The sequence below is a fragment of the Bos javanicus genome, chromosome 13 (genome assembly GCF_032452875.1).
Source record: "Bos javanicus breed banteng chromosome 13, ARS-OSU_banteng_1.0, whole genome shotgun sequence".
Taxonomy (NCBI): domain Eukaryota; kingdom Metazoa; phylum Chordata; class Mammalia; order Artiodactyla; family Bovidae; genus Bos; species Bos javanicus.
In genome coordinates this window covers 12,029,044-12,041,053 of record NC_083880.1, presented here as the reverse complement: position 1 = coordinate 12,041,053, position 12,010 = coordinate 12,029,044, and the positions used below count along the sequence as shown (strand labels likewise).

Here is a 12,010-nt window from a genome sequence, read left to right as displayed (position 1 = left end):
CACTCTAGAAGGTTCTCCATGTGTGCATGTTCCCCTTCTTTTTTCTTCTCTGCTTTCCTGGGTCTGGCTTCTCTACAGAACGGAGGGAGGCAGATGACTATCCCCACCTGCCCCCTAGAGAGTTCACACTCATGTATGTGTGCTCACTCGCTTCAGTCATGTCCTACTCTTTGTGACTCCATGGTCTGTAGCCTGCCAGGCTTCTCAGTCCATGGGATTCTCCAGGCCAGAATACTGGAGGGGGTTGCCATGCCCTCCTCCAGGGGATCTTCCTGACCCAGGGATTGAATCTGCATCTCCTGCACTCCAGACAGATTCTTTACCACTGAGCCACTGGGAAGCCCAGAGAATTCACACCAGCTCTCAATCCAGAGATGGGTCTGCAGGGGCCCTGTTTGTCTGTGTTCTGGCCCTTCATGGCCATCGTGACTGACAGGATGTAGCTGAGGACAGAGGAAGGCAAACAGGGCGCCTGGTGCTCGCTAGAGACAAAGGGTGTGGGGTGGGGGGCAATGGCCCGGGAAGCCCTTCAAGCATCACGAAGAACATCATCACCATCAGCCCTGGAGCCCATGGAGGTGAGGGGTGCTGGACAGAGGCACACCAGGAGAACATCAGGGTACTTCAGGACGATAGAGGAGGACTTTGAGGAGTGACCCCAGTGCCCCGAGGGAGGGGCCCATCCTTGCCCAGTTCCAGGAGGCAGTCCTAATCAAAACATGAACTCATCTACTTCCTTATTCACCTATCACACCACCAACGTGATTCATCTCATTTCTCCAGCATCCACTGACTGATGATAACACTGGGAATATTGAGAGAAATCTCATTGCAGCAAATGTCATCAGAGAGCAAATAGAAGCTTTGGAAACAGAGTCAGATTCTGTCAAAAGTCAGACGCCATGGCTTTGACCTGGAGATGGCTGGACTCCAGGGAACTTTCTCCTTTTAGAGACACAGGACGTGTGCAGGCACAGGAGGAGGGCAGGGTCCAGGGCACTGCAGGGCCCAGAGCTCCTGACTCTCCTGCCCAGGTCCCCTGTGATCTCCCAGTGATGGTCCTCTTGCCCAGTGTCCCAGCTTTCTCCTTTTTCACGCATTGTCTCAAGTCCATCTTTGCGCTCCTTGAACCGTGTTTTGTACTTGTAGCCTGCACTCTCCACTAAGGTTCCATGAACAGTTTCCACCTGTGCTTTCTCAGAGTTTTACATCTGGAGCAGTCAGATTTGTACTTCTTAAAACTCTTAAACCTTTAAGTAAACATGGGCTCAGAAACACAGGGCAACCTGCTAGATGCCCTTTTAGCTCTGTGTAAGGTCCAGACTGCGCAACGTGGGTTTACACTTATACAAAGTCTAACCTTCATTTCAAAAATATTATTGATTATAGAAAAGCGTTAAGTCCTGCAGAGCAGGTCTCTACCAACCAAGATGATAAATGATGATGACCAGAAGGGGATGTCCTGTCGTCACCAGATGTTTCCACAGTCCGTGGTGGGAGCAATCAGGTGGGAACTACGCTCCTCTGAGCTTTGTGGAAATGAATTTAACTATTGTGTATGGCGAGTAGACTCTTTGTTTTGTCTTCAAAATCCAGGCAACTTTTTTCTTTTCATGTATTATTTTCTTTTCACTGAATAAAATGTTCCAGGAAAGTATAGCAGGTTATCTGGGTTATCCTGTGGCTTTGTCTGCTCCCCAGAACATCAGTACATATCCCCAGGGATTCATGATCCCTGTTTCAGAAGCCCAAGACTGAGGACATGTCTAGCTTCTTAAAAAGATAGACAGAAAGGAGGGCTGCAGAGCTTTAAAGGGATCAGACACTTAAAGCAATCAGTCATTTACACTATAGTCTAAATTCTCCTCCCCTTTCCTGAGGAGACGTTTCAAGGTCAGGAGAAAGGAGCAAGGAAGAGGCCCAGGAGAGGTAAGGGCAGCAGAAGGTACAAAGAGAGAGGGAAGCTGGGATTAACAAAGTCAGCTTTCACCTCTGCGTCCAGCTCAGGGCCAGCCCTGATCCTCTGACATCAGTGAGCAAGCATTTGTAGTATTTGTTACACATCTGCTAGTCCCAGAACATTCCATTCTGAGGCCCCCTGTCAGGGGAGGGCTGCATGGAAGCCCCAGGGAGACCAAGCCCCGCTGGGACCTGACTGGGAGTTCAATCCACAGTATTGATCAGCTCAGGAGATCCTTTCAATCTCCAGGCACCTCTGGCTCCACATCGTCTCACATTTTAGGCTGCCTGTCCCGCCCTTGGAGAGCAGAAGGCCCTGATCTGGGGTGGCCAGACCCACCCAAAAGGTGACTTATAGGTTGGGCCAGAAATGATATCATGGCTCTGGGCCTTGAGAATTTTCCTGCAGGGCCCAGAGGATAGGTTGCTGGAATGTTCCCTGTGCTGTCTTCACTTCCGGCTGCTGTACTAGCTGCCAGCTGCACTCCCAGGTCTCAGGGGTCTTGGGAAGGGGTTCAAGCTGGCTTATCTGAGATTAAAGCAGCCTGTCCCGTGCATCTCTGGGACCCCAGGAGCCCTTTCAACTGAGGATGATTTGGGGCCTGCTGGGATGGGAGGGGGTCTCCCTGATGTCCCTAGCCTGAGTTTGTGATGGGGATAAGGGGCAGAGTCTGATTATTCGAGTTCAGTTTATTGTTTAGGGCCAGTGAGACTCCTGGGAGGTGAGACTGTGCTGTTCGGGGTGAGGCTGGTCCCTTCACGTCTATGTGGGGACTCACTGTCTTCACTGCCGAGTAAGCAGTGTGTGACTGGGTGTGATCCCACCTCAGGTGAGTGTGCTCATGACCCATAACCGGTGGGAGCACCCAGGTTTTAGCATTTCTGGGCCAGGTATCATGTTCAAGGCTGGACGTGGGTCACCTTAATTTCTTCTCGTGACAGACTTGTGCAGTCGGTCCTTTACCATCTCCACTGAAGGATGAGGAAACTTAAAGTTAGAGAGGCCAAGGTCAAGGTCACAGAGCCAGCAGGTGACCAGGCAACACTGGACAAAAATCCCGTCTTCTGATACCGGCCGACCCCACAGCCAGGGCCCTGTGGGTGGGAGGAGGATGCTCCAGGGACACCCGGGCCGGTGAGGCAGCGTCCCCATGTCTGAGGTCAATCAGCCGGGCCTGGGGCACCATCCACATCCTGTCCCCAGCTGGTGGATGTAGGAAGATGTACTGGTAAATGGAGGGCTTAGAAGAGGTCATGAGAAAAGGTTACAACCTCCATCCTTGCAGGGCGGAACCTGAGGGCCCAGGTGAGATCACAACCTGCTCAGGGGGCACCGGGACCCTGGGTAAAGGAGTGTCCCAGGATGGGTACGTCAGCAGGAAGCAGGGCCTTCCTCCGTCCACAGAGGCCACTCTGGTCTCACATGCACTCATTTCTTCAGTAAACCAGACGCTGAGAAGGCTCTGTGCCCACTGACCACACTTCCCAAATCAACAGTCTCCGCCAGGAGCTGCCTCTGCAGACAGTGGAGCCAAGTGTTGGAAGCCAGGACTAAACCAAATCCTGGGTCCCGCCATCACTGGGCGTGACTCTCCCTCCCTCCACTCCCCCTCTCCACCAAGGGTGGGCATGGCCAAAATAAACTGAGCAAGCCATGCCAGCCTGAGTGGTTCCTCCACTGGCCAGCGGGTCCACGGAAGTCATGAGGTGGGATGGAGCGTGGGACCCCATGGAGCATGGCTCTCTCCCAGAGCAGTCACAGTTCTAAGAGGTGTGTGTGTTCTAGAACTCTTTCGGAATCTCTTTCCAGGGAGAATGTGACTTAGATTAGCTGTGGCTGCACAGGCTTGGGGGCAAGTGGGGTCCTCAGCAGCAAACAGCACTCCCGTCCTCTCCATCCCTACCTCCACCATAGGTGTTCTTCCTGACCCCCTCCCAGGGGGTGATGCCTTTATTACACGGAGCCAGAAAACACTGGACTGAGAGCAGGCCTCTCTGGAGTGTGTTCTCCCACCACAAATCAAGAGGGACAGCGCTCAGAAAGGCAAACACTCTTTATGACCCAACAGGGTGGGTCTCAGGATCTCCTAAGTTCCTAAAAACGGCATTTGTGGGTCTGAAAGGGATTGCCTGAATTCATTTTTCAATGAAAAAATTTTCTCAAAAAGAAAAATTCTTCTGGGAGAGGATCAGTACAGAACTTTGTTGTCAGCGGCGGGTTGTGGAGGGATGGGGGCCGTGCGGAGACTGCAGAGACAGAGCAGCCCGGGTGAACGGAGGGTGGACAGGGAGGGGAGGAGGGCGTGGAGCCGGGCCTCTGGGCTGGGCTGCAGCTGCTCCTCCCGTCCTCAGGCCCCACCACAGCCCCTGACCTAAGGCTGGCTGCCCACTGCTCCAGACTGACCTTGCCCGCCCCAACACTGACCCCATGTGCAAACACAAACAAGGCCACTTATCTGCATTGCCTAACCAAGGTAAACAGCCCTGTGAGGGCCCAGGCCCTGCCCTCACCCTCAAGGTCAGGCTGCTGGGCCAAAGGTATGCACGGGATGATTTTTTTTGGTGACTTATTTCCTCCTGGCAGGACTTCTGGATTCAAGCGGTTTCGGTTGAGTAGGTCTTTAATTGTCATCAGAGAATCCTAAGTCTAGGAGGAGCCTGAAGCAGTTGTAAAGTCCCTCCCCTGCCCCTTTGGCCAGCTTTCTGCCATTTTCAGAAGAAGAAGCCCCATAACCACCACTGGTCATACTTGGCAGGGACAGGAAGCCTTTCTGAGGTCTCAGCTAAATCCTTCTGGTTTCGGGGTGGGCTATTCCCCTCCGGCCCTGTCCCTCACATAAACACAGGGCTGGTACTGGAGGGCATGCCACCGCAGGCCCCAGCACTCAGCCTCAACAGCCAGAAGACACTGTCCTTTTCCCAGCGCATTTGGGAGATGATGGGCCTGACTTCCTGCTCTGGATGTGCTGCCAGCCAGCTGTGTGACCTTGAGCAAATCCCCTAACATCTTTGACCCTCTGTGTTTTCACCAGTAAAGTCACAGGGCTGGACTAGAGGGTTTCTTAGATGTGTGTCGACCCAAATTCATGTGTTGAAGCCCCAAATAACCCCAATGGGACCATATTTGAAGACAGGGCCTTTTAGGAGGTGACCAAGGTTAAATGAGGTGGTTAGTGCTGGGGTCCCTGGAAGAAGAGGAAGAGACACCAGAGCATCCTTCTCACTCCCACCAGTGTACAGAGGACAGTCCGTGGGGAGGCAGCGAGCTGCAAGCCAAGGAGGGAGGCCTCACCAGGGTCCAGCCCTGCCAACACTGTATTATTTATTTATCAATTTACTTGGCTGCACCAGGTCTTAGTTGTGGCACTCCTGATCTCCGATCTTTGCTGCAGCACGCAGGATCTTTAGTTGTGGCATGCAAACTCTTAGTTGGGGCATATGAGATCTGGTTCCCCGACCAGGGATGGAACCCAGCCCCTCTGCATTGGGAGTACGGAATCTTAGCCACTGGACCACGAAGGAAGTCTCCCTGCTGACACTGTGACCTTGGACTTCCAACCTCCAGCACTGTGAGAAACAAATGTCTGCGAAACTTGGTTATGGCAACCCAGGCAGACAGGCCCTTCTGTTTCTGCCATCCTTGAGTCAGTAATGGCTGGAACCCCAGTAGGAAACCCCTGTCTGTCCAGAAGTTCTCACAGGAGCTCTGTCTCTGATGTCACCTCTGGTAGGGAGTTTCTGCTTCCAGACTTCTTTAAATGTAGATCTTTCAATCCCTCTGGGCTCTGGGATCCCTGGGCTGGGGTGGGGGTGGGGGAACTGGTGCTTCTTCATCATTCCCCAGGCTCTGGAGGATAATATGTGTCTAACAAATGCTGGTGGATGGCGGACAGATGTTAGGTAGGTGCACAGATGTGTGGATAGATGGATGGATGGGTGGACACATGGATGGATATCCTTTTAGTTTTGCCTGCTCTGTCTCTCCATTGAGTAATTTCCAGGCTAATCTTCCTAACGTCCAGCTTGGCTCATGGCATGACCCAAATACCTTCAGAGGTTGTGCACTACTTGCCAAATACAGTTCAAACTCCTCTGCCTGGAATCTGGCCCCCCCACTTCTCCCATTCTGCTCTCCTCCTTTCCCACTGTTCTGCAGCCAAATCACATTAGGCAATCTCTGCACTCCCGCTATGCAGGGTGACCTCCACATCTGCCCCACCTGAGAGCTTGTCGGAACTCTCAAGTCTTTCCCCAGACACATGGAATGAGGATCTGCACTTTAACCAAGACCTCATGTCAGTCATGCTCATGAGAGTTTGAGAGTCACGGTGTCTGCAAAGCTCCTTCCAGTAGTCGTCAGTTAAAATCTTTTACATCATGTAGGGTTCAGCTTGCCTACAGCCCCCACCACTGTTCACAGCCCCCATCCCACTTTGGCCTAACAACACCCCCCTCACATACACCCCTACACAGACACGCACACACATGCTGTTTCCTTTCTCAAAACAACCACAGCTCTTGGTTTATGCCTCTCTAGTCCCAGGGCTCACATCGTTCCTAAGGAATAAGCATTTGAGACACATGCCTGTGTTGTAAACTACAATTGTCTGGTGAGTAAGGACCTTGTTAGTCTATTTCATCCCACATTGTGTCTCAAAAGAAGCCTTGCACCTAGCAGGTATCAGACAAATGCATTAAATAAGTGAATGGATCAATGGAGGATAGGTTCCTAACAGGGGAGGAAGAATCCACAGGATCCTCATTAATGGCAGCTGCCCACATGCCTGGTCCTGCCTTTCTTCCCTGGAATACTTGGGAGCCTCTCAGTTTGCCTGGCCAGCTCCAGACCCCAACTCTGGAGCGATGGGGCATCACTGTGGGGCACAGGACCCCTACAGGGTGTCTGTCTGTCTCATTCATGGGTATGGTGGGGAGAAAGAGGAGGTTGACCTTGTCAGGGAAGGACAGCTGAACTTGCAATAGCATCAGCAATGCTGAGTCTGTCCTCTTCAGCTGTCAGTTCCCACACTGGGATGTCAGGACAAATTCATAGACTTCCTAACCTCGGTGAGCTCGTTTTCCTCCCAACCCATCTTGTTGGGAAGCAGCTCCAGTTGCCTTCACCCATCCCTCCCCTCTTCTCAGGACCCTGGTATTGGGTCAGTATATGGTGCTCTCTGTAGTTCTTATATTATATGGTTAAAAACAGAATGATTCTCCTAAGATCAGGAGCAAGGCAAGGATGTCCACTCCCATCACTTCTACTGGTTACTGTACTGGAGATTCAAGCCAATGCAATCAGGTAAGAAAAAGAAAAGTCATCCAGATTGGAAAGCAAGAAGTCAAACTGTATTTGCAGATAACATGAATCCATTACTAAAAACAACTACTAGAACTGATGGGTTGAGCAGCATCACAGGATACCAGACTAGTGTAAAAAACTCAGCTGCATCTCTAGATATTAGTAATGAACAATTTGAAAATAAGATTACAAAAACCATTTAATCCACGACAGCTCAAAAATAATAACACAATTTCTATGGAAATCCCAGCAAGATACTTTGTAGACAGAGACAAGCTTATTCCAAAATTTATATGCAAAGGCAAAGGAACTAAATCAGCTAACAAGTTTAACAAAGAATAAAGTGGGAAGACTCACTCTTCCTGATATCAAGACTCACCACAGAGCTACAGTAGCACAGTGTGGTATTAGTGAAGCGACAGACCCAGAGGTCAGTGGAATAGAATACAGTTGTTGTTGGTTTGACAAAGGTGTAAACCTTACCCAGTGGAGAACGACAGCCTCTCCAACAAATGGCAGTGGAGCAACTGATCATCCATGGGCAAAAGAGAAAAACCCTTAAACCTCATATCTTATACCAAAGTTAATTCAAAGTGGATCACAGACCTAAATGTAAAATGCACCACTATTAGACTTCTAGGAAAGAAGAACAACAGAAAACCTTTGAGATCTAGGGCTAGGCAAAAAGTAGAGCTATCACCAAAAAAGATAAGTTGAACTTCATCAAAATTTGAAACTTTTGCTGAGCAAGAGATGCCATTAAAAGGACGAAAGACATGCCACAGATTGGGGAAAATCATACGAAAACCACGTATCTGACTTATATCTAGAACCTCTAAAAGAAGTGAAAGAATTCTCAAAACTCAAAAACAACACACGAAAGCAGACCCTGCTTTTAATTAAGTTAGAAAAGCAGAAGACACGAACAGATATTTCACCAAAGAGGATACACGAATGACAACCACACAAAAAGATGCTCAATATCATTAGCCGTTGCTGCTGCTGCTGCTGCTGCTAAGTCGCTTCAGTCGTGTCTGACTCTGTGCGACCCCATAGACGGCAGCCCACCAGGCTCAGCCATCCCTGGGATTCTCCAGGCAAGAACACCGGAGTGGGTTGCCATATCCTTCTCCAATGCATGAAAGTGAAAGGTGAAGTTGCTCAGTCGTGTCTGACTCTTAGCGACCCCATGGATTGCAGCCCACCAGGCTCCTCCATCCATGGGATTTTCCAAGCAAGAGTACTGGAGTGGGGTGCCATTGCCTTCTCCGATCATTAGCTATTAGGGAAATGCAAATCATAATAAGGAGACACCAGTACACACGGATGATGGCAGCTTAAAAAAAAATAAAATAAAGCAGTGATGAGACCAAATGCTGGCAACACTGTGAAGAAGCTGGATCTCCCCTACATTGCTGGTGGAAATGGACAATGGTGCAGTCACTGCAGAACACAGTTTGGCAGTTGTTTCTTAAGAAGCTAAACATGCACTTGCCACATGATTCAGCAACTGTACTCTTAGGTATTTGTCCCAGAGAACTGAAAACTTACATCCATATGGAAACCTGTACACATACTAAACTGTACACTTAAAAATGGTAAATTTTATGCATATTTTTACCAAACTTAAAAAAAAAAACTTGCATAGAAATACTTACAACAGCTTTATTCAGAATAGCCTCAAACTGGGAACAACACAAATGTCCTTCAGTAGGTGCATGTTTCAACTCAGGGACAGCCACCCAACAGGGTTACCACTCGTCCATAAGAAGGAACCACAGGCACCGGCTTCAGTGGAATCTCAAGGGCAGCATAAATCCATCATCCATCTATGTTGTGCAGTTTCATTTACATAACACTCTCAAAATGACAAAACGCTACAGAAGAAACCAGGGTAGTTGTTTCCAGGTATGATGACACATTTTACGTGTCAACTTGACTGAGCTAAGAGGTGCGCAGGTTGTTGATGAGACACTATTTCTGGGTGTGTCCGTGAGGGTGTCTGCAGAAAAGATAAGCATTTGAACCAGAAGGCTGAGTAGAGAAAACGGCCCTCCCCAGTGCGTGTGGGCGTCCACCAGGTGATCAAAAACGTGAAAAGAACAAGATGGAGGAAGGGGTACCTGCTCACTCTGCTTGAGCTGGGACGTCCGTCTTGCCCTGCTCTCAAACAAGGGTGCTCTTGGTTCTCTTCTTCAGACTCAGAGTGGACTCACACCATTGGCCCCCGACTCTTGGGCCCTTGATCTTGGACTGTGAGCACCTCTGGGTCTCAGGCCTTCAGACTTGTGTTGAACTGTAGAATTGACTTTTATGCTTCCCCAGTTTGCAGATGGAAGACTGTGAGACATTTCAGCCTGCATAATTCCATAATTGCCTATTCCTATAATATCCTTCAATATTCCTATAAATAAAATAGAATAAAATATACATCTCTGTTTATCCTTTGTTCTGTTTCTCTGAAGAACTACTACATCAGGGATGAAGGAGTAGAACACAGGAAGGAGTTCCTTTGTGGTGATAGAACATTTCCGTACCTTGAGGGTGGCAAATCTACACATGCAATCCCATTCTGTGGAAACACAGGTACTACTGCTGCTAAGTCGCTTCAGTCGTGTCTGACTCTGTGTGACCCCATAGACAGCAGCCCACCAGACTCCTCTGTCCCTGGGATTCTCCAGGCAAGAATACTGGAGTGGGTTGCCATTTCCTTCTCCAATGCATGAAAGTGAAAAGTGAAAGTGAAGTCGCTTAGTCGTGCCCAACTCTTAGCAACCCCATGGACTGAAGCCTACCAGGCTCCTCCGTCCATGGGATTTTCCAGGCAAGAGTACTGGAGTGGGGTGCCATTGCCTTCTCCGAACACAGGTACATGCACCTGTAAAAACTGTGGAAGCTTAATGGGGCCTAGACTCTAGTTACCAATGTTGAACCAATGTAAGTTTCCTGGTTTTGATGTTTAGTGTCATCACATTAGACATCATTGCTGGGGGAAGGTGGACAAAGGGTTTGCGGGACTTGACGTAATTATTTCGAGATAAAAAGTTTTTTAAAAGTAAAATGCGATTAGAGATTTTGCAGTTGTTTTTGATTTCCTTCCCTCAGTAACATCGGGGTGGCCGACCGTCAGGCCCTAGGTGCTTGTCTGCAGATCACAGCAGCAGGAACAGAGCACCTGGGAGCCGGTGCAGAAACCTGGGTGGACCATGCAAGGGGTAGGATACCCAAGTCACAGGCTGCTGGCTCTAGGGACCTAAAAACACAGATCTTCTCTCTCACCCACCAGCACTTCCTCAGGCTTTCTCTTGAGGGGGCCGTGTGGGCCAGTGGCTCTAGCAGGTTCCTGCTGCAGCAGGCGGTGAAGAGGAAGGCAAGAGAGGCCCTGGTGGGTGTGGTCTGCCTGGTTCTGTGACTGCAGGAAGTCAGGAATTTGCAGAGGGAGGCCTGGGCCTCTGGGAGGGCCAAGGGCAGGCTGAGGCCAGAAGGCCCTGGCCTGATCCGGGTGTGCAGCTACCAGTGCGGGCTGTCTCAGGTCTGTCTCCAGGGTCTCTCAAAAACAATGCAAAGCAAACAAACAAAAGTCAAATTAAAAGGAAGGGAAAATCAGGTCAGGCAGAACAGAGAGATCCGCTTACAGTCAGCCCGTCTCCCCAGTCTGCACAGGGTCCAGTGGGAGTGTCCCCTGGCTCCACACTGCCAGGGCCTGCTCCTCACAGCAGGCCTGAGCTCCACGCACACAGTGGGGCAGCACTCTGGAGCAGGGGCCCTGTGCTTTCCTCCCCCTGCCCAGGGCGACATCATGGCCTCAGCTCTTAGGCCCAGACCCTGGCCTGCCCACCTGCAGGCTAGGCAACTCCAGAAACCAGGGCCATTTGGCAGTGGCCCTTTTCCCCAGCAGGCATGGAACCAGAGTATGCAAACACTTCAACGGGGGCCGTGGGGGCCCCCGGGCAGCACCCCTACATGAACCACACCTGGGGACTGTCTGCACTCTCCATCCTTCTCTGCATTCCCCGCCCACCAACTGCACAGCCCAGGACCCCACACTCCCTTCATCCCACCCCTTCCTACACCTACCCCTCTTAAGCCAGCCCGTTCCCCTCTACCTAGGAAATCTGTCCCCTTTCCACCATCACCCCATCTTTTCTCAGCCAGGCTCTTACCATTTCCTGCCTCTAGGTCTCCCCAGTTCTACTCCAGCCCCTACCTACAATCTGACCTCCACTCAGCAGCTGGATGATCCCATGAAGTCAGACTGAATCAATCACACCACACCCAGAAGAAAATTCACATGCCCCCGACTCTGGCTCATGAGTCCTCTCTGACACAGACAGCTCTGTGCCCACCTCTCACTGGCTTTTCCCTCCATTCCTCAAGCAGGCCATGCTCATACCCGCATCTCCAATCCCTCATCTGGAATGTCCTTCCCCGTCTTCCAGGGGCTGATCCTTGTCATTCAGGGAATCGAGCTTGAGGGACCACAGACCACGGCACCTCACCCCTGGAGCACGTGGGCTGCAGTCTGGGTCTCAGGGGAGCAGAGCCTGGGAAGGTGGTTAGAGTGCAGTGTTCATGAGGGAGCACTCTGGGGACCAGCAGCCAAGCAGCAGGGTGGGCAGGGCAGGCTTGACAACAGCTGGACTGGCCCGTGTTGTCCTGACTCAGGCTAAGGACACCAGGTCTTCGTGCTCCTGCTCCGAGCAGCCCTTGCGTGTGGGCCCCCACAGGCCCCCTACCGCACCTGCAGCT

General features: G+C 50.8%; 1 long non-coding RNA gene across 1 annotated transcript; it reads right to left on the bottom strand.

Annotated features, from left to right (window-relative positions):
• Positions 1 to 8,912: 8,912 nt before the first annotated feature.
• On the bottom strand, positions 8,913 to 12,010 carry LOC133258953 (uncharacterized). The gene is made up of 2 exons (XR_009740207.1): positions 9,385 to 12,010; positions 8,913 to 9,263 (listed from the first exon to the last, which is right to left on the bottom strand). It is a non-coding gene; the product is annotated as an uncharacterized LOC133258953 (long non-coding RNA).